The sequence below is a fragment of the Capra hircus genome, chromosome 1 (genome assembly GCF_001704415.2).
Source record: "Capra hircus breed San Clemente chromosome 1, ASM170441v1, whole genome shotgun sequence".
NCBI classification, from domain to species: Eukaryota; Metazoa; Chordata; class Mammalia; order Artiodactyla; family Bovidae; genus Capra; species Capra hircus.
This window is the reverse complement of record NC_030808.1, coordinates 51,345,813-51,369,633: the sequence shown is the minus strand read 5'-3', so window position 1 is coordinate 51,369,633 and position 23,821 is coordinate 51,345,813. Positions and strand designations below refer to the sequence as shown.

The window sequence follows — 23,821 nt, the reverse complement described above, 5'->3', positions numbered from 1 at the left end:
TTAAAGGATGGGATGCAGATATTTAAAGAATGCTTCAGCCACCTGAAATGTGGCTAATAGCAACTGAGGAAATGAATGTCTTAACTTAATTTTAATGAATTCAATATAAAAAGCCACACATGGCTGATGGTTACTCTGTTACAGAGCACAACTCTAAATCATGCTATGTTGTCTCTCCTTGGCTTTATTTTTAGACTGTCTCCATGTGGTGTCAATGGCTCCTGGAAGCTGCAGAATTAGATCTTTCTCAAATAATATAATCTCACAGAAAGAGAGAAAACCATCTCTTCATTGGCCCTGTCTACTCTTGAAAAGGACTCAAGCTGGCCTCGATGAGGTAAGTCCTGAAGTACATGAGGTTGGACACTGATGGTCTACACTGAGTCACATCCTGTGTTGGGCCATTTAGTTCATTGCCTTTCAGAATTGCTTTGAGTTTTGGAGCAATAATTATCAAATAGTGGTTAAAGCAGACGTTGACAAACTTTTTGAGAAGGGTAAAAGTAATGATACCTTGTAGCCTTGATGAGAGCGTGCTGCACAGGGTGAAGGAGTGGTACATTTCTTCTTTATCACAGAGAGGATTTGGCACCTTAAAGTCCTAGTCAAGTAGAAGTGGAAACCATACAATTTAAAAAGCAGTGTCCTCAAAACAGTAGCAGCAGCATCCACGACACATTCAAGAAATCTTATGTATCAGTTCAGTTCAGTTCAGTTGCTCAGTCGTGTCCAACTCTTTGCGACCCCATGGATCGCAGCATGCCAGGCCTCCCTGTCCATCACCAACTCCTGGAGTTCACTCAGACTCATGTCCATCGAGTCAGTGATGCCATCCAGCCATCACATCCTCTGTCATCCCCTTCTCCTCCTGCCCCCAATCCCTCCCAGCCTCAAAGTCTTTTCCAATGAGTCAACTCTTCGCATGAGGTGGCCAAAGTACTGGATTTTCAGCTTTAGCATCATTCCTTCCAAAGAAATCCCAGGGTTGATCTCCTTTAGAATGGACTGGTTGGATCTCCTTGCAGTCCAAGGGACTCTCAAGAGTCTTCTCCAACACCACAGTTCAAAAGCATCAATTCTTCGGCACTCAGCTTTCTTCACAGTCCAACTCTCATATCCATACATGACCACAGGAAAAACCATAGCCTTGACTAGATGGTCCTTTGTTGGCAAAGTAATGTCGCTGCTTTTCAATATGCTGTCTAGGTTGGTCATAACTTTCCTTCCAAGGAGTAAATGTCTTTTAATTTCATGGCGGCAGTCACCATCTGAAGTGATTTTGGAGCCCCCCAAAATAAACTCTGTCACTGTTTCCACTGTTTCCCCATCTATTTGCCATGAAGTGATGGGACCACATGCCATGATCTTTGTTTTCTGAATGTTGAGCTTTAAGCCAACTTTCTCACTTTCCACTTTCACTTTCATCAAGGGGCTTTTTAGTTCTTCTTCACTTTCTAAGGGTGGTGTCATCTGCATATCTGAGGTTATTGATATTTCTCCCGGCAATCTTGATTCCAGCTTGTACTTCTTCCAGCCCAGTGTTTCTCATGCATAGAAGTTAAATAAGCAGGGTGACAATATACAGCCTTGACACACTCTGTATAGAGAACAATAAAAAGGTAGGAGAGTAAGGACAGTAAGAGCGTGGCTGGTGTCCCATGGCTCCATAATGGGCATTTTGGCAAACACTCTTGGAACTCTGAGAATACTAAAGATGATCTGATAGGGAGTTGGAATACCTGCAAGTAAAGGTGGAAGTTAAATATAGGAAATAAGGCTTTACTATTAATGTTATAATAGCTGTGCCCAAGGACTGGTAAAGCTGAGGTATTCATATTTAAGCACTCAGAACTATTAGATGCTCAGATTTTACCTGCCATTACCAGTGTATGTGCCCCCACACACAGCCCACATTCATTCCTCCTTGAGCAAGTACATAGTTTTTCTGTGCTTTATTGATACTGCTGGTATGAAGAGTGATGCTAGAGTTCAGGATTTAGCATATCTGATAGAACTGTGAAGGTTCATTTTCTGAAACCCAAAGTATTAGAAAAATCTGCTATTGAGAATGTTGGAAGCAAATTTATAGATAAGGACTGACATTCAGCATTGAACAATATATAGTCATATCATTTGTTAAATTATTAATTATAAAATGATTTTGGATCAGATTTATATAGCAACTTGCCTCAGGTTTTTTCCCTATCCCTATTGCTTTGGCCATTTCAGCATCTTGCCACAATTGAAGGGTTGATTACATAGACAGGGGTCTCCAGGACCAAGACACTCTAAAACCAAGTTATGTTCAGATTGGTCAGTGTTGTTGCCAGTCATTTTTTTCTAAAATCTCAATTGCTATGCATCACGTTTGGCCTCCCAGAAAAACCCAACTATTACCTGTTCATGTTCTACCAGCATTTTGCTTAACGTCTATTCGTTCACCTGTGTTAATGATTTGTGGGTTTTTTCTCTTTTTAAAACATTTTTGTTTTTGTTTATTAATTTTTAGTTGCTCTGGGTCTTTGTTGCTGTGAGTGGGCTTCCTCTAGCTGGGGAGCACAGGGGCTGCTCTCTAGTTGTGGGGCGCAGGCTTCTCACTGTGGTGGCTTCCCGTAATACAGAGCACAGGCTCCAGTTGCGGGCCCCAGCAGCTGCAGCACTGAAGTTCTGTGGCTCACAAGCTGCAGAGTGCGGGCTGGTAGTTATGGTGTATAGGCTTAGTTGTTCCTCAGCATGTAGAATGGAACCAAACCCATGTTCCCTGAATTAACAGGCTGCTTCTTATCCACTGTACCATGAGAAAAGTCCTCTGATTTGTTGATTACATAGATTTTACATCCTCTTGTGATCAAACAGGAACAGAATTTTTGATATGTTGCCTTGTTTTATGGAAGCTATGAAGCCTTTGCTTTATATCAGATGAATGGAATGAGAGAAAGGTGTTGAAATTTGATTTTGTAATGATGTAACCTACAGTGAGACTATGAAAAATATGTTGCAAGTATGTCAGGAAACCAAGTCTTTTCTGAAGAGAATTTGCCATTGGTAGCTATAATTTCAGTTCAGTTCAGTCGCTCAGTTGTGTCCGACTTCTTGCAACCCCATGAATCACAGCACACCAGGCCTCCCTGTTCATCACCATCTCCCGGAGTTCACTCAGACTCACGCCCATCGAGTCAGTGATGCCATCCAGCCATCTTATCCTCTGTCGTCCCCTTCTCCTCCTGCCCCAATCCCTACCAGCATCAGAATCTTTTCCAATGAGTCAACTCGTTGCATGAGGTGGCCGAAGTACTGGAGCTTCAGCTTTAGCATCATTCCTTCCAAAGAAATCCCAGAGCTGATCTCCTTCAGAATGGACTGGTTGGATCTCCTTGCAGTCCAAGGGACTCTCAAGAGTCTTCTCCAACACTGCAGTTCAAAAGCATCAATTCTTTGGCACTCAGCTTTCTTTATAGTCCAACTCTCACATCTATACATGACCACAGGAAAAACCATAGACTTGACTAGATGGACCTTTGTTGGCAAAGTAATGTTTCTGCTTTTGAATATACTATCTAGGTTGATCATAACTTTTCTTCCAAGGAGTAAGTGTCTTTTAATTTCATGGCTGCAGTCACCACCTGAAGTGATTTTGGAGCCCCCAAAAATAAAGTCTGACACTGTTTCCACTGTTTCCCCATCTATTTGCCATGAAGTGATGGGACCACATGCCATGATCTTCATTTTCTGAATGTTGAGCTTTAAGCCAACTTTTTCACTCTCCTCTTTCACTTTTATCAAGAGGCTTTTGAGTTCCTCTTCACTTTCTGCCATAAGGGTGGTGTCATTTGCATATCTGAGGTTATTGATATTTCTCCCGGTAATCTTGATTCCAGCTTGTGCTTCATCCAGTCCAGCGTTTCTCATGATGTACTCTGCATAGAAGTTAAATAAGCAGGGTGACAATATATAGTCTTGACGTACTCCTTTTCCTATTTGGAACCAGTCTGTTATTCCATGTCCAGTTCTAACTGTTGCTTCCTGACCTGCATACAGATTTCTCAAGAGGCAGATAGGTGGTCTGGTATTCTCATCTCTTTCAGAATTTTCCACAGTTTATTGTGATCCACACAGTCAAAGGCTTTGGCATAGTCAATAAAGCAGAAATAGATGTTTTTCTGGAACTCTCTTGCTTTTTCCATGATCCAGCGGATGTTGGCAATTTGATCTCTGTTTCCTCTGCCTTTTCTAAAACCAGCTTGAACATCAGGGAGTTCACGGTTCATATATTGCTGAAGCCTGGCTTGGAGAATTTTGAGCATTACTTTACTAGCTTGTGAGATGAGAGCAATTGTGCGGTAGTTTGAGCATTCTTTTGCATTTCCTTTCTTTGGAATTGGAATGAAAACTGACCTTTTCCAGTCCTGTGGCCACTGCTGAGTTTTCCAAATTTGCTGGCATACTGAGTGCAGCACTTTCACAGCATCATCTTTCAGGATTTGAAACAGCTCCACTGGAATTCCATCACTTCCACTAGCTTTGTTCGTAGTGATGCTTTCTAAGGCCCACTTGACTTCACATTCCAAGATGTCTGGCTCTAGATTAGTGCTCACATCATCATGATTATTTGGGTCGTGAAGATCTTTTTTGTACAATTCTTCCGTGTATTCTTGCCACCTCTTCTTAATATCTTCTGCTTCTGTTAGGTCCATACCATTTCTGTCCTTTATCGAGCCCATCCTTGCATGAAATGTTCCCTTGGTATCTCTAATTTTCTTGAAGAGATCTCTAGTCTTTCCCATTCTGTTCTTTTCCTCTATTTCTTTGCATTGATCGCTGAGGAAGGCTTTCTTATCTCTCCTTGCTATTCTTTGGAACTCTGCATTCAGATGCTTATATCTTTCCTTTTCTCCTTTGCTTTTCACCTCTCTTCTTTTCACAGCTATTTGTAAGGCCTTCCCAGACAGCCATTTTGCTTTTTTGCATTTCTTTTCCATGGGGATGGTCTTGATCCCTGTCTCCTGTACAGTGTCACGAACCTCCGTCCATAGTTCATCAGGCACACTATCAGATCTAGGCCCTTATATCTATTTCTCACTTCCAGTGTATAATCATAAGGGATTTGATTTAGGTCATACCTGAATGATCTAGTGGTTTTCCCTACTTTATTCAAATTTAAGCCTGAATTTGGTAATAAGGAGTTCATGATCTGAGCCACAGTCAGCTCCTGGCCTTGTTTTTGTTGACTGTATAGAGCTTCTCCATCTTTGGCTGCAAAGAATATAATCAGTCTGATTTTGGTGTTGACCATCTGGTGATGTCCATGTGTAGAGTCTTCTCTTGTGTCGTTGGAAGAGGTTGTTTGCTATGAGCAGTGCATTTTCTTGGCAAAACTGTATTAGTCTTTACCCTGCTTCATTCCGCATTCCAAGGCCAAATTTGCCTGTTACTCCAGGTGTTTCTTGACTTCCTACTTTTGCATTCCAGTCCCCTATAATGAAAAGGATATCTTTTTTGGGTGTTAGTTTTAAAAGGTCTTGTAGGTCTTCATAAAACCGTTCAACTTCAGCTTCTTCAGCATTACTGGTTGGGGCATAGGCTTGGATAGCTGATATTGAATGGTTTTCCTTGGAGACGAACAGAGATCATTCTGTCGTTTTTGAAATTGTATCCAAGTACTGCATTTCAGACTCTTTTGTTGACCATGATGGCTACTCCATTTCTCCTGAGGGATTCCTGCCCGCAGTAGTAGATATAATGGTCATCTGAGTTAAATTCACCCATTCCAGTCCATTTTAGTTCGCTGATTCCTAGAATGTCGACGTTCACCCTTGCCATCTCTTGTTTGCCCACTTCCAATTTGCCTTGTTTCATGGACCTGACATTCCAGGTTCCTATGCAATATTGCTCTTTACAGCATTGGACCTTGCTTCCATCACCAGTCCCATCCACAGCTGGATATTGTTTTTGCTTTGGCTCCATCCCTTCATTCTTTCTGGAGTTATTTCTCCACTGATCTCCAGTGGCATATTGGGCACCTAATGACCTGGGGCGGGGAAGGCAATGGCACCCCACTCCAGTACTGTTGCCTGGAAAATCCCATGGATGGAGGAGCCTGGTAGGCTGCAGTCCATGGGGTCACTAAGAGTCAGATGCAACTGAGCAACTTCAGTTTCACTTTTCTCTTTCACGCACTGGAGAAGGAAATGGCAACCCACTCCAGTGTTCTTGTCTGGAGAATCCCAGGGATGAGGGAGCCTGGTGGGCTGACGTCTATGGGGTCACACAGAGTCAGACACGACTGAAGTGACTTAGCAGCAGCAGCAATGACCTGGGGAGTTCCTCTTTTGGTATCCTATCATTTTGCCTTTTCATACTGTTCATGGGGTTCTCAAGGCAAGAATACTGAAATGGCTTGCCATTCCCTTCTCCAGTGGACTAGGTTCTGTCAGACCTCTCCACCATGACCCGCCCGTCTTGGGTTGCCCCGAGGCATGGCTTGATTTCATTGAGTTAGACAAGGCTGTGGTCCTAGTGTGATTAGATTGACTAGTTTTCTGTGAGTATGGTTTCAGTGTGTCTGCCCTCTGATGCCCTCTTGCAACACCTACCATCTTACTTGGGTTTCTCTTAACTTGGGCATGGGGTATCTCTTCACAGTTGCTCCAGGAAAGCATAGCTGCTGATCCTTACCTTGCAGGAAGGGTATCTCCTTACTGCTGCCGTTCCTGACCTTCAACGTGGGATACCTCCTCTAGGCCCTCCTGCACCTGCGCAGCTGCCACTATAAGTTAGTCATGATTTAAAACTTACGGATGTATAGGGCTTCCCTGATAGGTCAGTTGGTAAAGAATCCGCCTGAAGTGCAGGAGACCCTGGTTCCATTCCTGGGTCCAGAAGGTCTGCTGCAGAAGGGATAGGCTACCCATTGCAGTTTTCTTGAGTTTCCCTGGTGGCTCAGCTGGTAAAGAATCTGCCTGCAATGAGGGAAACCTGGGTTTGATCCCTGAGTTGGGAAGATACCCTGGAGAATGGAAAGGCTACCCACTCCAGTTATTCTGGCCTAGAGAATTCTCTAGACCGTATAGTCCATGGGGTCAAAAGGAGTCAGATACACTGAGTGACTTTCACTTTAAGAATCTGCCTGCAATGCAGGAGACCTGGCTTCATTACCCAGGTCAGGAAGCTCCCCTGGAGAAGGAAATGGCAACCCACTCCAGTATTCTTGCCTGGAAAATTTCACTGACAGAGGAGCCTGGTCAGGCTACAGTCCATGGCGTCGCAAGAGTCGGACACGACTTAGCAACTAAACCACCACCACCACAGTGGGTACAAGCGACTGGGACAAAAGCGGTAATCAATAGCCTCAATCATTTGCAATATAATCACGTCAAGTCTTTGCCTACAGTTGAACATGTGGATCACAGGTAGAGAAATTTGTGTTAGACCGGCCTAGGATACTCATCCTCTCTGTCAAGAACTTATATGTCACTTGTTTAAGCTTTCCTTCAGGAAATAAATGTTCTCCTTCTTTACCACAAAACCAATTTATGTCTGTGGTTTTATTTTTATGATATATAGACCAGTGTCTCATCAAATACACACACACATACACAAATTCCATTAGAGTTATTGGCATATATAGGTCGGTTTAGCTAAGTCATGCTAAAATTATCTATGGAGATTTCTGTGGAGGCTAAGCAATTGAAAAGTTTGGAATAATTTGTGGCCTTAATTCAAGGCAGATTGGATCAATAATTCTGAAGGGAAAACTATAGCTATTAATAAACCTAAAACCTTGAGAGAAACAGAATTTTTCAACTTTAGGCCACAAAGAATAAGAATATATTGTTTGGCTGTATTTTTACGGTTTAAATTTTAGAGAGCTTCTGCAGTGTAAGTTAAATTTCAGCTCTTATTGGGTGATCAACTCATCATGCTAGAGATGAAGCAGTCAGTTCAAATAAGTTTTTGACTTCTTTAAGCTATTGTCCCATTTGGCTCAGATATGGAACAAAACCTAGAAAAATGACTCTTGATTCCTCTGCCTCATTACCCTAAAACTGTGAAGAAAATTTTAATTTTGTAAATTCCATATGTGAATATCACAGAGGTCAAGTCTAACTCAAAATCACGTCATAGGACAATAATACATAAGCGAGCAACTCATGAGATTAGTAAAATTTCTTTATTTAGATTTGTTTACTGAGGAAATTTTGGCATCTGTTATGACTTCTGAAAGTCCAACCTCAGCATTTGAGAGCATTTAGTGTTTAGCCAAGCAGCAGAGCAGCAAACTCATTTTGAGTAAGATATTTAAAGAAGGGAGAAATGTCATATGTCATCAGCTGGCATAATTTAACTTGCAAATCAGATGTTGGCAAGAGCTAGTTGGCAGCAGATGGCTGAACTCTTCTGTGTTTCAAACCCTGAACCTATCCTTTCCCATTTCTGTGTTGGAAATCTAATTAAAAGCCTTTTTATCACCATCAGATTAATTATAAACATGCCTTTTTATCTGGTAGGAAATTGACCTGGGCTTATCAAATTTCCCCCAAATCCTCTATTTTCCAAGATTTTCAAGAAAAAAGTTTTCTAAGCCAACTTATTCCGACTACACCTAATATTTATAGGGTAAATCCCACTAGCTACTATTTAGACAAAATATGAAACACAACTGAATGAGTCACTTACTTACTATTTAGGACATAAACTGGTATTAAATTAAGAATACTTGCTAATTTATTATTATTTTTTTTTACTTATAGTTAAATTGATGAAATTCATCTAAAGACAACTTTTTTCCAGATAAATAATTTTCCATGGCAAATAGAATCTTATAAAGCTCAATTTTAAAGTATTTTATCATATGGTGATACAATTAATATCAGGGAAAAAGGACATGTGTTTCATTAACTTGTCTGTCTCTCCATGAGTTTATGATGTGAGAACTGACACTTCTGTGCCATCTGTTTACATATATCCATAATAGAAGCCATACATACCAGCAGACTGAAGTATTTTGATAGAGCCCCCAGGTATGGGCTCAACATTTCAATTAATGTTAGGTTATTTCCCACAAATAAATTTGTCATTATTAGACTAATTCTTATAGTAATACATTAATTTCAAGAAAAGCTAATGCTATAAAAAATGGCAGGAATTAGTATATTTCCTCAATATACCAAGGAACTTTGTATTTTTGTGATTAAAAAAGAGAAGTGATCATCTGGCTTTTGCTTAGGATGCAGAAAGATGGAAACTCCATCACTCCTACCCTTACAAAAAAAAAAAAAAAGAGATTATCTTTGCACACTTGTCCTTGAATTTATCAGACAGCTGAGGTTGTAATCAACTATCCAAAATCTGAAGAAAGCTATTTTCCTGGAAGGAGAAACAAGATATGAGCAATTTTCCCCCCCTGGGGTAAATGTTGAACCCCATACAAACTATTCATGAGAATTCAAATAAAATTTCTGACAAATTACTTAAGACTGACTTTGGACTAGCATGAGTTTATAGAATACCTTGAGGTTGTAGTTGCAAGGAGAAATTGCACATATGTGCATGATCTTCATAGCCCTCACCATGCACTTATAAGAGAGACCAGGGGCTGGGTGGGAGGCCTGAGAAGGCCTCTGTATTGGTGAAAGTATAGGAGAGGAGAGCAACTGCTCTTGTGGGAAAGATGTAAAGCCTGACCTAGAATCTTCTCTCTTATCTTCTATATGGGGTAAAAGCTTAAGTTGCTATGGGAAGGGCACAAACACTGTCACCTTCCAGCCAGAAGTGAATATTCATTGCAGTTAGGTGAAGGAAAAAATGAAATAGCCTCTGCCATTGGCGGAGAAACAGGAAAACACCCTGAGTCTAGACCACTTAGAGCTGTACATTTGGGGAAGGAGTATGACTACAGAAAAGATCCAGGAATCACAGTGCCTTTCTCAGAATGAAGTTAAATCAGAATAGAGAATGACTCCTTGCTCCCCTTTGTCCATCCTTCTTTACCAGTTATCAGCTTTAAGATACAAGCAGAAGGGTAAAGGGAAAAGAGATCATTTCCAAGCATAAAGGAAAAATCTAAAATTGAGAGGTGAGTAGATCTTGAGGAAAAAAATCTGAAAAAGTCCTCCTCATTCTAAGTATTATACAACTTAAAACCAGAAAATCTGAAGCTTGTGGTGCCCCAATGGTAACCATAGAAACCAAAATAATAACAAATAGACTCAGCTCAGTTCTTGACTAACCTGATGCAAAGTCTTATAATCTGAAGAGAAAAGGCACACATAGTTCCAGGTATAAACATTATTTACAATCACCTCTACTCTTCGACATGAGATGTTCAACTTTCAGCTAAAATGCAGGATAAACAAAGAGGCAGGGGGAAAAAGCCAACTATATGCTATGAAGAGAGAACGCAATCAACGTAACCAGATCAAATGACTCAGTTTCTTTTGGATTTAAAATTACTCTGAATAACGTGACTAAGATTTTGGAGTAAAAAGTGGACAATGTGCATGAGTAAATATGAAATTTCAGATGAGAGATGAAAACTATGATAACCAAATAGAAATGAAATCAGTTAAAGACATGATTATAGAAGAGAGGAATGCCTCTGATGAATTCATCAGTATAGTCAATACAGTAAAAACAAAACAAAACAGCAACGAAACCAGTAAATTTGGAGATAGGTTAAAGGACATTTTCCAAATTGACAAGCATGAAACAAACAAACAAAAAAGCATAATTCTTCTAAGACCTAAGGTACAATAGTAAATGGTATAAAATAAATGTAATTGGAATCATAGAAACAGAAGGAAGACAGCAGAAGAAATTTTTAAATAGATATAATGACCAAGAATTTTTCTGAGTCAGTAAATTATAAAATATACAAATTTATGAAACTGAGAGAATGCTAAACAATAAATACTTCCAAACACACCAAGAAATATAACTATTCAAACTAAGACAAAGAGAAAAAATGTCAGCCCAGATTTCATACTCAAAGAAAATATTTTATAGAATTGAAGGAAAAAGAAAGACTCTTGCAAGAAAAGCAAGAACTGAGAGAATGTCTTACCAGCAGGCCTATTATTTATTCCTTAAAGGACATTCTTCAAAAATAAGGACTAAGATACTTATCACTAAGATGTCTTAACAACATAATAGCATTAACTAGGATCTATACAAAGAAGAGTGCTGGAAATGGCATTCATGGAGAAATATAAAGTTCATTTTTCTTATTTTGAATTTCTATAAAGAATAACTATGAAAGGCAAGCATTGTATCAAAGTATTGCATATTATGGTATGTATAAAGTAATCTGCATGACAACAATAGCACAAAAGATAGGAAAGGAGCTTAAGTTCTATTGTTATAAGTTCCTTATAGTGAATGATTAATTAAAAGTGGATATTGTAAGCTCTAGGGCAGTCATTGGGATGTGTAAAACTTTTAAATAATAACACCAAATTGAAGATAAGTTAGTAGGTTTAAAACCGTTCATTTAAATAATTACATTAAATTTAAGCTGTGAAAACATACCAAATAAAAATTAGAGAAATTTTCAGATTGGATAAAAGTAATACCCAATTATATCCCAAGAAGATTTACTTTAAATATAATGAAATAGATTAAAATAAAAATAGAAAAATGTGTGTGTATTAGTCACTCAGTCATGTCTGACTTTTTGTGACCCCATGAATTATAGCCCACCAGCCTCCTCTGTCCATAGAATTCTCTAGGCAAGAATACTGGAGTGGATTGCATTTCCCCTGGGTTTCTCCAGGGGATCTTCCTGACCAAGGGATATGAAAATATGAAAATATAATGTAAACCCCTAACCAAAAGACAGCTAGAGTGTCTATATTAATATCAGACAAAGTAGACTTCAGAATAAGGAATATTATTGGGGAGAGTATTCATTTGTAGCTGTTGTTCAGTCAATAAGTCGAGTCCGACTCTTTGTGACCCCATGAACTGCAGCATGCCAGGCTTCCCTGTCCTTTGCTATCTCCCAGACTTTGCTCAAATTCATGTCCATTGAGTCAGTGATGCAATCTAACCATCGTATCCTCTACCACCCTCTTCTCCTTTTGCCTTCAATCTTTCCCAGCATAGCGAGGATAATTCAATGAGAGGATTGTAATCTTAAATACGTGTGCATCTAACAATAGAGTTTAAAGTATATGGAATAAAACTGATAGAACTGCTAAGAAAAATAAATCCACTAGCAGAGTTAGAGACTTGGTAAAGAAATAGATTGTTTCTTTATATAAAATTGGTAAATATATAAAGTTGGTAAAGAAACAGATTTTAACATTATTTACTTAATGAATCTGTTAGATACACACAAAACACTTCAAATCACAGTAGTATAATACACATTTTTTCTCAAGAGCATATAGGACTTTCACCAAGATAGATATTATTCAATAGACCAATAAAAAATCAAAATCATTTAAGGTATGTTTTCAATTCAAATGGATTTAAACTAGAAACCATTAGCAGAAAGATATCTTAAACATTTCCAAATATTTGAAAATAAACACTTCTAAGTAGCCCATAGTTCAAAGAGAATATCACAGGGGAAATTCAAACATATTTTGAATCAAGTGAAAATAAAACTCAACATGTCAAAATCTGTGGGATGTAGCTAAAAAACAGTTTATAGTTAAATTTATAACTTTTAATGCTTTTCATTTGAAAAGCAAAATTTAAAGTCAACAATTTAAGATTCTACTTTAAGAGACTAGAAATAAAGGAGGAAATTAAACTCAAAGCAAATATCAAGGAGGAAATAATAACAGCAAGAATGAGTAGAATTAAAAACAGAAATGTATGAGAGAAAATAACTGTAAGCAAAAGTCAGTCTCTTAAAACTGCCAAAAGAATTGGTGAACCTTTAGTCAGGTTAACAAAGTAAGAGGAGAGAAGACAGTAACTGTAAATATTGGCATGAAAAGGGGTACATGGTACATCACCACAGACCTTTATATACATTAAAAGAATAAGCAGAGACTACTTAAATAATTCATTCCACATGAGTTCAACAACTTATATAAAATGGACAAATTTCTTGAATAATAAAAATTTCCAATTATCACTCAAGAAAAATAAACAATTTGAATAGGTCTATAGATCTCTGTGGATTCATGTCTATGTATAGAATACATCTACATCTTTTAAACAGCGTGCCGTTTGCTTCAGAGACAGATACTGTCTCTTTCCTTCATGGCTATTCATTCTAAAAATATTCTTGAAAGATAGGATGAAACAGACAGTGGATTCCTCTACTTAGAAGATACGAATGAATACAAGAAAACCATGAAGAATTGTCTCCTAAAAGGACTGAGAAGACTTAGGAATGGTTGAAATTCTGTAGACTCTGGCTCTCTTTTTACCTTATATGTAGCTCTCCAGAAATTCCAATGAGAGCCTGGGAATTTTCTAGGTCTCTTGTTTTTTTGGCTGGTTTTGACAACAATTTCTGTCTCTTTAGCAGTGGAAGATTACAGAAAAATGAATTCTGCATTTCAACTGTTTTGTATCTAGCTTAATTTCTTGCTTCATGTTGCTTCATTAAGTGTATCAAAGTGAAACCTGCAGCATGTGGCTCAATTTTCTGCATCTCCTTTCTCTCCAGGATCTGGGATCCTTAACTCCTAGATACATTGACAGCCACGTTTTTGGTGTCTGTTATACCATGAGATTTTTCAAAGCTCTGTTGACTTCTCTGCCTCTTAACAGAAGTCATGAAACTTCTGGATCAGAGTCAAGGACAGATTCTTTTAATAATGGCAATGAGCACTGTGTCATAGCACAGTTTTCCAGACTTAGTTCTCCAGCCCCTGTCACTCAGAGGTGGACTCAAAGAAGGCCAGTTGACACCTGCACACACAAATGGGTGTGTAGTCCCCTGACTTAATTCTTGGCATTTAGTCTCACTCCAAGAATTGCCTGAGAGAAGAAATGACCAACAGGATATCTGCACACCTCTCTGTGGTTCCAGTGTCTGTGATTTTGGCTCCTCAAGCTTCTAATGCCTTAAATCAAAAGCTTCTTTATTTTTTTTATTATTTGGATCTACCTTTCCCTAGAAGACTGTTAGTTTCTGCAAGTAATTCCACCTGAGCTGCTTGCAAGACTTCTTCAATGTCGTCACACTTTAAATTCTGTTACATATTAGTTTCTTGTTTATTTTCCATCCTCTTTAGCAATATAAGCTCTGTGAAATTCTTCAATGAATCCCCAGTGCCTTGAAGAGGATGTGGCAGCTGGTAAGCATTCAATAATATTAAATAAGTAGACAGCTGGACTCATTAAGGTGAAAAATAATAAAATCATAATTAAAAAATTTCTAGCTGATGTTAGTATGTTAGTAGACTAACATACCTAGTAATTTTTCCTTCTACCTATATCTCTATTAGTATATATTTTCTCAGTAAAAACAGCTCATATTTTAGCATATAAATTTATTAATGCACAGATATGTCTTTAGCGGGGCTTCCCTGATAGCTCGGTTGGTAAAGAATCCACCTGCAGTGCAGGAGACCCCAGTTCGATTCCTGGGTTGATAAGATCCACTGAAGAAGGGATGGGCTACCCACTCCAGTGTTCTTGGGCTTCCCTTGTGGCTCAGCTGGTAAAGAATCCACCTGCAATGCAGGAGACCTGGATTGGGAGACCCTGGTTCACTGCTTGGGTTGGGAAAATCCCCTGGAGAAGGGAAAGGCTACCCACTCCAGTATTCTGGCCTGGGGAATTCCACGGACTGTATAGTCCATGGGTCACAAAGAGTTGGACACGACTGCACTAATTCAGGCAAGATGCATAAATATTCTGTAAGTTTAAGAATAGTTACTTCCTTCTCTATGACCTAAAAGAAGGTGTAAATAGAGATTATTTTGCACATGCATTCTGTTTCTTCTCCTACTTGCATCATTTCAACTCTCGGCAGCTTCATGCTTGCTGTCTGTTTCCTCTGATCAAAATTGTACTCATTTTGGATCCATTTAAAAAGTCACCTTTTATAAGAGGTCTTCTGAGACTTTTTCACAGTGACTCAAACAGTCTCATTTTCATGCTCCCACAGCTCTGAATACGTTCTTCTGTTACAGCCTTTATTACACTGTCTTTTAGTTAATTGCTTACATGGGCTAGGATCCTATACTGAGCTCCTTTTATGAATATCTTCATATCCATAACACCTCGCACATGGTCAGGCAGAGAGAAGTATTTTAGAAAATGTTGGTTGGATGCTTTATTAAACTTAAAATTTTATCTTTCTTAGGGGTATGCACATTTAAAAAATACAACAAAATGAAACTAATTTTGGAATTTTGTCAAGCAATCAACTAAGTATGAAAGCCAGTTAAGGAAAGAGGAGGCCTTCCTGGAGCCCTTTGACTCAACTATTCTGTTTATTCATGAACCTACACACGTTAAATCCTTTTCCCACAACTAATATTCTTGGAATCAGGTTTGATTTTTGGGGAAGGGCGGCAATAGGGTGTCATCTATATGGTATAATTTTAAGAGACCCAGCAAAATTTTCCTCTTTCTAACTATTTGTGTTTAGAATTCTTCATGTGGTAAACCACTGCCTTGTTTTAGTTTTGCAATCATGCCATAGACTCATCTTTAAAAATCCTTTTATGTAGGGAAAGATATCAGTTTATGAAATAGATCATTTCTCTTTGTGATAGAAGAAATCTGGTCAGGTGAGACCATGCATATCTGGAGAGTGGTGTAGGCAGCAGAAAGAGTAGAACAGGGTTAGCAGGGATGACAAATGGGGAAACCAAAGACCAGTGATGAGTAATTGGCACTTTTGTAAAAATTTAATCTTTTCTTGATATCCTATTTTTATATTATATTTTCCTAATCTGCCAAAATAAGAAACAAATAGTGCTCTAAATATCTCCTTAAGTGTTTATTCAGTAGACTATTATGTGGCTCAGATTTTGAAAAAGGGCTTTGAAAAGCATATGAAGGCCATTAAATATGAGAACATATTTACAAAGACATGAAAATATCCCAATATTTTCTGTTTCTTACTTAACTATTCAAACCACAAATGAAAAAGGTATTTTTTTTTCTGATTTTTACTCTTATTACCACCAAATGTTAAGGATTTAACATTTAAGGATAATAGCTTTAATGCAAATAATCTATTTTGGTTTGCTTTTTATAGGTTGATGGCAGTTTAAGTATCTTGGACCATAGGTATTTCCATTTGGCATGATGCTGCTCTATACTTATAAAAGAATTTGCTTTTGTAAATAGACTGCTATGTCTCTCACCAGCAATATTTAGAGGCTATAAATATAGCTAAAAGGATGGTGATGCTGAAAAGTGAAAAGTGAAAATTGCTCAGTTGTGTCCGACTCTTTGCGATCCCAAGGACTGTAGTCCATGGGAATCTCCAGGTCAGAATACTGCAGTGGATAGCCTTTCCCTTCTCCTGGGGATCTTCCCAACCCAAGGACTGAACCCAGGTATCCTGCATTGCAGGCAGATTCTTTACTACTTGAGCCACAAGTGAAGCTACAACAAAAATTACTTATTAACTTTTTTCTTTACCTGTGCTTGTAATATGGAATCATGGTGGGCTACAATCCATGGGGTCACAAAGAATCAGACACAACAAAACACATAGCATGTGTTCCATACATATGGTATGATTAAATAATCCTTGACTTCTATGAAAAATACATCTATATATTTGCACTGAAGAGTTTATCAACATAATGAGCTATCACATGACACCTGCTAGGATGGCTATTACAATAACAAAAAAGATAATACGTGTTGGTGAGGTTGTTTAGAAATTGGAACCTTTGTGCACTACTAGTTCAGTTCAGTTCAGTTGCTCAGTCATGTCAGATTCTTTGAGACCCTATGAATCACAGCACGCCAGCCCTCCCTGTCCATCACCAACTCCCAGAGTTCACTCAGACTCACGTCCATTGAGTCAGTGATGCCATCCAGCCATCTCATCCTCTGTCGTCCCCTTCTCCTCCTGTCCCCAATCCCTCCCAGCCTCAAAGTCTTTTCCAATGAGTCAGCTCTTCGCATGAGGTGGCCAAAATACTGGAGCTTCAGCTTTAGCATCATTCCCTCCAAAGAAATCCCAGGACTGATCTCCTTCAGAATGGACTGGTTGGATCTCCTTGCAGTCCAAGGGACTCTCAAGAGTCTTCTCCAACACCACAGTTCAAATGCATCAATTCTTCGGTGCTCAGCCTTCTTCACAGTCCAGCTCTCACATCCATACATGACCGCAGGAAAAACCATAGCCTTGACTAGATGGACCTTTGTTGGCAAAGTAATGTCTCTGCTTTTCAACATGCTATCTAGATTGGTCATAACTTTCCTTCCAAGGAGTAAGCGTCTTCTAATTAACGGGAATATAAAATGAGGCAGCCACTATGGAAAATAGTATGGAGGGTTCTCAAAAAAATCACAAGTAGCTTACCATATGATCCAGCAATTCTTCTTCTGGATATATAGCCAAAATCATGGAAACTGGAATCTGGAAGTGATATTTACACTGCCATGTTTGTTGCAACATTATTCACAATCAATAGCCAAGACATGGAAGCAACATAAGTGCCCAGATGGATAAAGAAAATGTAGTAAGCAAACTTAAAATGTTTTAAAAGAGTAAATCTCATATTAAATGTTCTTACAAAGCACACATACATACACAGACAAAAAGGCAGAAGGACAAAAGAAAACTTTTGGAGGTGATGGATATGGTTATCACCTTAATTGTGATGGTGTCAAAAGTGTTTGCTTATGTTCAGACTCATCGAATCATATACATTAAATATATGCAGTTTTTTTGTACATTAATTATGCCTCAATAACATGTGGGGAAAAGAAGAAGATGCTTATATAAAAGAGTTTATCTAACAGTGAAACAGGGGGACTAACTATCTGGGTGGAGGATGGAGATTACAACTAAGCCAAGAGATTTTGTTAGTTCCCCTGCCCTCTGATAATACATGAGACTTGAGCTCACTTCCTTACCAGGTTCTTTACTTTCTCTTTTCTCCTTGGAGTTCAGAGGAGCGCACAGCCCTCACCTGCTGGAAGCAGAAGGCATTAGAGGTTGAAGAACAAACTCCAGACTTTGGCTCTTCATAACTATGTAACACTGGGGAGGAAACCAACCCTAAGATTCTGTGTACTTCTCTGTGAAAGTGGGGTTTAAAAACAACACCTGTCTATAAAATAGAATGTGTGTATGTCAGTGCTTAGTCGTGTGTGTCTGGACTGTAGCTCTCCAGGCTCCTCTGTCCCTGGAATATCCCAGGCAAGAATCCTGGAGTGGGTTGCCATTTCCTACTCCATAAGGTTGTGATGAGGGTTTAATCAGATAATACACAAAGCATCGTGCTGGTAGACAACAAATGTGTAATAAAATAATAGTTGCCATTATTATTATAGTTAACAATAATATTTCCCCCTCATATTTCCACAAAGGATAGAAAATTAAAAATTCACTGTTCTAGAGGAAAAGTCATGGTGGGTTTAGGCGAAGAGCCTCTGTCTTTTTTCTGTTCACTGCTACCTGTAGATGAAAGACTAGATAACTTTATGTTAGGAACATTTAATTCCTAGTGTGTCCAGCCAAACTCCTTACCTTTTAGAGCCTGTTTGTCCACAGGTTATAAAATTCTGGTATTTTCTCTACCATGTCTGCCTCTGGATTGCTGTTGTCCAGCTGTGCCAATGTCTAATATAAGATGAAGTCTAAGCAATATCATTTACCTGCAGATCTTGAGCCACACTGTGCAATCAGATTTGTCAGTACTAAGTGTGATGATTTTATGTCCATCTGTCTGGCTTTCCTCTTTCTGTTTTGAAGTTGAGCACAGAAAGTGAAAGAGTTATTTAGTTGCCCCTTAGCCGTAGCCCCCCTCCTCAAAGCTTTCACTGTCTAAATTGTTGCTGTGTCTTCAGTGACATTAACTGCAGTTATCATTGTGGAATTTCTTACATTTTGAGCCATAGGCATGGTTTCTCCATCTGCTGGCTGCCCTCTTGCCAGGCAATAGCTATTGCCCCTGTTGGACGGCTTTCACAAATGCTTTTGGCCCTGGTCCCATCACAGCTGCAGGCTGATGTGCGGGACGGTGCTGCCTTAGACACTTTCTCAGTGTTTGCTGCTGCCCCTTTCACTATTGCCATCACAGAGATTTGGGCACGGCCAGCCTCAGGAAGGCACATTCCATACATTTTAAGAAACAGTATCTCTTAGTCTCAGGCACCATGAATTGGCCTTGGGAGTTCTCTTGTGCAAACAAAGTAAGGCACTTCCCCAAATATTTGGGATACTATATAGCTAATCTACCCACACTGTGAGAACGGTTGTTTCTGCATATCCATGAAGATTTCCTCCTGATTGAATATACAGAGTTCCTCCTTAGAAGCACTCCCATTATTGTGTATCAACTCTTAATCCTTCTCTTTTAGGGTTGTTTTCCTCTATAGTGAGAGAAACTGTCTTCTCAAGGTTTGGTCAACAGCTGCTGAAATGAATGCCCAGTCAGAGATTGTGTGGCTGGAAGCAAAAACATATTGTCAGTCATGCAGGAATTTCTTGGCCTATGTTTTAGACAAACAGCTGCTGCATTTTCAGTTTTGAACTTGGCAGACCTTATTTTAAATATGCATTGCCAAAAATTATGGCTCATTTACTGTATTTTCCTTCTCCCAATTGGAAAACAAAAAAGGGGCAAATAGAGATCTAAAATGGGGTCAATATGAAACTGAACCTCTAACAAATAATTCTATTTACTTATCAGTATCAGCTGTTTTGGGGGTATTCATGTGGCTCATTCCATTTGTGTGTGTGTGTGTGTGTGTGTGTGTGTGTATGTGTGTGTGTGTGTGTATGTGTGTGTGTGTGTTCAGTCGAGTCCTACTTTTGTGACCCCATGGACTATAGCCTGCCAGGCTCCTCTGTCCATGGAATTCTCCAGGCAAGAATACTGTAGTGGGTAGCCATTTCCTTCTCCAGGGAATCTTCCAATCCAGGGATTGGATCTGAGTCTCCTGCATTGCAGGTGGATTCTTTACTGTCTGAGCCACTAGGGAAGATATACAAATGTTTGTATATGTATATTTATGTAGCACATCAGTCATAGGTTTTTACAGAGTAGACAACCACTAAACTAATGTTTTATGATGGTTTACTAATGCTTAGCAAGATTTGTGGTCTAGTAAAGCATATGATCTCTTACAAGCTTGGAATAGTATTTATCACCTTTACTAAATTTCTTATGTCAGGTATTACTGTTACGATTATTACCCACTAAGTGATTTGCATGTCTTATTTAAAAATAGGGATTCCCTGGTAGCTCAGATGGTAAAGAGTCTGCCTGTAATGAGGGAGACCTAGGTTCGAACCCTGGGTTGGGAAGATCCCCTGGAGAAGGAAATGGCAACCCACTCCAGTATTCTTGCCTGGAAAATCCCATGGATGAAGGAGCCTGGCAGGCTACATTCCATAGGATCACAGAGTCGGACACAACAGAGTGACTTCACTTTTTAAAAATAAGAGAGATAATTTTTGGTATTTGGGACTCACAAATCCTCATCATTTTTATTGTCTTTCATTTTTGATAACTGTAGCTGATATGGATGTGGTTCTGATGGCTCACATTACTGAACCTCTTTCTATACCTCAGACTCTCCCTTCCAGTGCATTTTCCATATTACCATTGGTGATACAGATCAAAGTGTAAATCTGACTATATCATACTCTCCTGTATTCAAACTCTTGCTGGTTCCCTATTTCCTATGGAATAAATCTCCTACTCTTTATCTTAACATAAAGGGAGCATCATTCACTATCCAATGTGAAACTAGCCTTTTGCCCTAGAGCTCTTCTTGCTAGCTTCTTCCCTGCTTCTTCCTCATCCATTCCTTCCCTGGTAACTCCAGTTCAAATTAAATACTCTTTTGGAACACGCCATATACTTCCATGCCTCTGAGAATTTCTTCTTGATATTCAATTAAGATCTTAACTTCTAGATTCCTCTGTCTCCCTTGTCTGCCTGGAAAAATTCATACCTGTCCTTCAGGGCTTCCCTGGTGGCTCAGATGGTAAAGAATCTGCCTGAAATGCAGGGGACCCAGGTTCCATTTCTGGGTCGGGAAGATCCCTAGAAGAAAGAAGTGGCTACTCACTCCAATATTCTTGCCTGAATAATTCCATGGACAGAGGAGCCTGGCAGGTTACATTCCATGGAGTCACACAGAGTATGACTGAGTGTCACAAAGGACATGACTGAGTGACTAACACTCACTTTTTCCCCTTCACTTTAGGACTGAACAAAAGCAATACCTTTTATGAAAGCTCAAGTTAATTGTACAATATTTCTTCATTTCATCTTTGTCTAAATAACTAATTATGAGGTCTATAAGTATGGGGACAATACTTTATTCATTGTTTTTTTCCCAAGATTTATGCCCACTGTATTGAAGCTAGAGGAAGGAAAGAAAAGCATATGTCTATCTCCTTATAGAACTGCCTAATCAGTGGCCACAGTACTGGAAAAGGTCAGTTTTCATTCCAATCCCAAAGAAAGGCAATGCCAAAGAATGCTCAAATTACCACACAATTGCACTCATCTTACATGCTAGTAAAGTAATGTTCAAAATTTTCTAAGCCACGCTTCAATAGTATGTGAACCGTGAACTTCCAGATGTTCAAGCTGGATTTAGAAAAGGTAGAGGAACCAGAGATCAAATTGCCAACATCTGTTGGATCATCGAAAAAGCAAGAGTTCCAGAAAAAATGTCTATTTCTGCTTTATTGAATATGCCAGAGCCTTTGACTATGTGGATCACCACAAACTGTGGAAAATTCTTAAGAAGATGGGAATACCAGACCACCTGAACTGCCTCCTGAGAAATATGTATGCGGGTCAGGAAGCAACAGTTAGAACTGGACATGGAACAACAGACTGGTTCCAAATCAGGAAAGGAATATGTCAAGGCTGTATATTGTTACCCTGCTTATTTAACGTCTATGCAGAGTACATCATGAGAAACGCTGGACTGGATGAAGCACAAGCTGGAATCAAGATTGCCGGGAGAAATATCAATAACCTCAGATATGTAGATGATACCACCCTTATGGCAGAAAGCGAAGAAGAAGTAAAGAGCCTCTTGATGAAAGTGAAAGAGGAGAGTGAAAACGTTGGCTTAAAGTTCAACATTCAGAAAACTAAGATCATGGCATCTGGTCCCATTACTCCATGGCAAATAGATGGGGAAACAGTGGAAACAGTGACAGATTTTATTTGCGGGGGGCGGGGGGGGGGCCTCCAAAATCACTGCAGATGGTGATTGCAGCCATGAAATTAAAAGCTGTTTGATCCTTGGAAGAAAAGTTATGACCAACCTAGGCAGCATATCAAAAAACAGAGACATTACTTTACCAACAAAAGTCCATCTAGTCAGATCTATGGTTTTTCCAGTAGTCATGTATGGATATGAGAGTTGTACTATAAAGAAAGTTGAGCCCTGAAGAACTGATGCTTTTGAACTGTGGTGTTGGAGAAGACTCTTGAGAGTCCCATGGACTGCAAGGAGATCCAACCAGTCCATCCTAAAGCAAATCAGTACTGAATATTCATTGGAAGTATTGATGCTGAAGCTGAAACTCCAATACTTTGGCCACCTGATGTGAAGAACTGACTCATTTGAAGAGACCCTGATGTTGGGAACGATTGAAGGCAGGAGGGGCAGGGGATGACAGAGGATGAGATGGTTGGATGGCATCACCAACTCAATGGATTTGAATTTGAGTAAACTCCGGGAGTTGGTGATGGACAGGGAGCCCTGGCATGCTGCAGTCCAGTTCGGTTCAGTTCAATTCAGTCGATCAGTCGTGTCCGACTCTTTGAGATCCCATGAACCACAGCATGCCAGGCCTCCCTGTCCATTACCAGCTCCCGGAGTTCACTCAGATTCACGTCCATCGAGTCAGTGATGCCATCCAGCCATCTCATCTTCTGTCATCCCCTTCTCCTCCCGCCCCCAATCCCTCCCAGCATCAGAGTCTTTTCCAATGAGTCAACTCATCACATGAGGTGGCCAAAGTACTGGAGTTTCAGCTTTAGCATCATTCCCTCCAAAGAAATCCCAGGGCTGATCTCCTTCAGAATGGACTGGTTGGATCTCCTTGCAGTCCAAGGGACTCTCAAGAGTCTTCTCCAACACCGCAGTTCAAAAGCATCAATTCTTCGGTGCTCAGGTTTCTTCACAGTCCAACTTTCACGTCTGTACATGACCACTGGAAAAACCATAGCCTTGACTAGATGGACCTTTGTTGGCAAAGTAATGTCTCTGCTTTTCAATATGCTATCTAGGTTGGTCATAACTTTTCTTCCAAAGATCTGCAGTCCATGGGGTTGCAAAGAGTTGGACACAACCAAGCAACTTAACTGAACTGAGAAGACATTGTTTCCTCCTTCTCTTTGTCATCATAACAGGTCTAAATTATTGCCTAAGGGCCTAGACTGTGTGGTGTTGGTGGCCTCAACAGGCCCTGCTGCTGAGGTACTGAGACCTGAGCGGCTTTCTCAGATATTGTTAGCCTTTGAGAGATGCTATGTCATCTTCTGACTGATGGTGTCCTGCTCATGCTCTTTCCTCTGAGGCTAAGCTCTGTCCTGCTTAAACTGGTCTGTGATTAGCCTGGAGGTTCCAATCTCATCTTGTCTATTGGGTCTTAACCATGTGGACTGAAGGCATTGTCTGTCTTTACTTAAGAGCTGGAACTCCATGCAGCTTCCTCATTTCCTTTCACATTGAC

The 23,821-nt window shown here is 39.5% G+C and overlaps 1 long non-coding RNA gene across 1 annotated transcript in view; it reads left to right on the top strand.

The window, feature by feature from the left end:
• LOC108636831 overlaps positions 214-23,821 on the top strand; it is a 143,760-nt gene continuing 120,152 nt past the window's right edge. The window contains exons 1-2 of the long non-coding RNA XR_001918590.1: positions 214-337; positions 14,199-14,261. This is a non-coding gene — a long non-coding RNA (uncharacterized LOC108636831). The remainder of the gene's footprint in view (positions 338-14,198; positions 14,262-23,821) is intronic.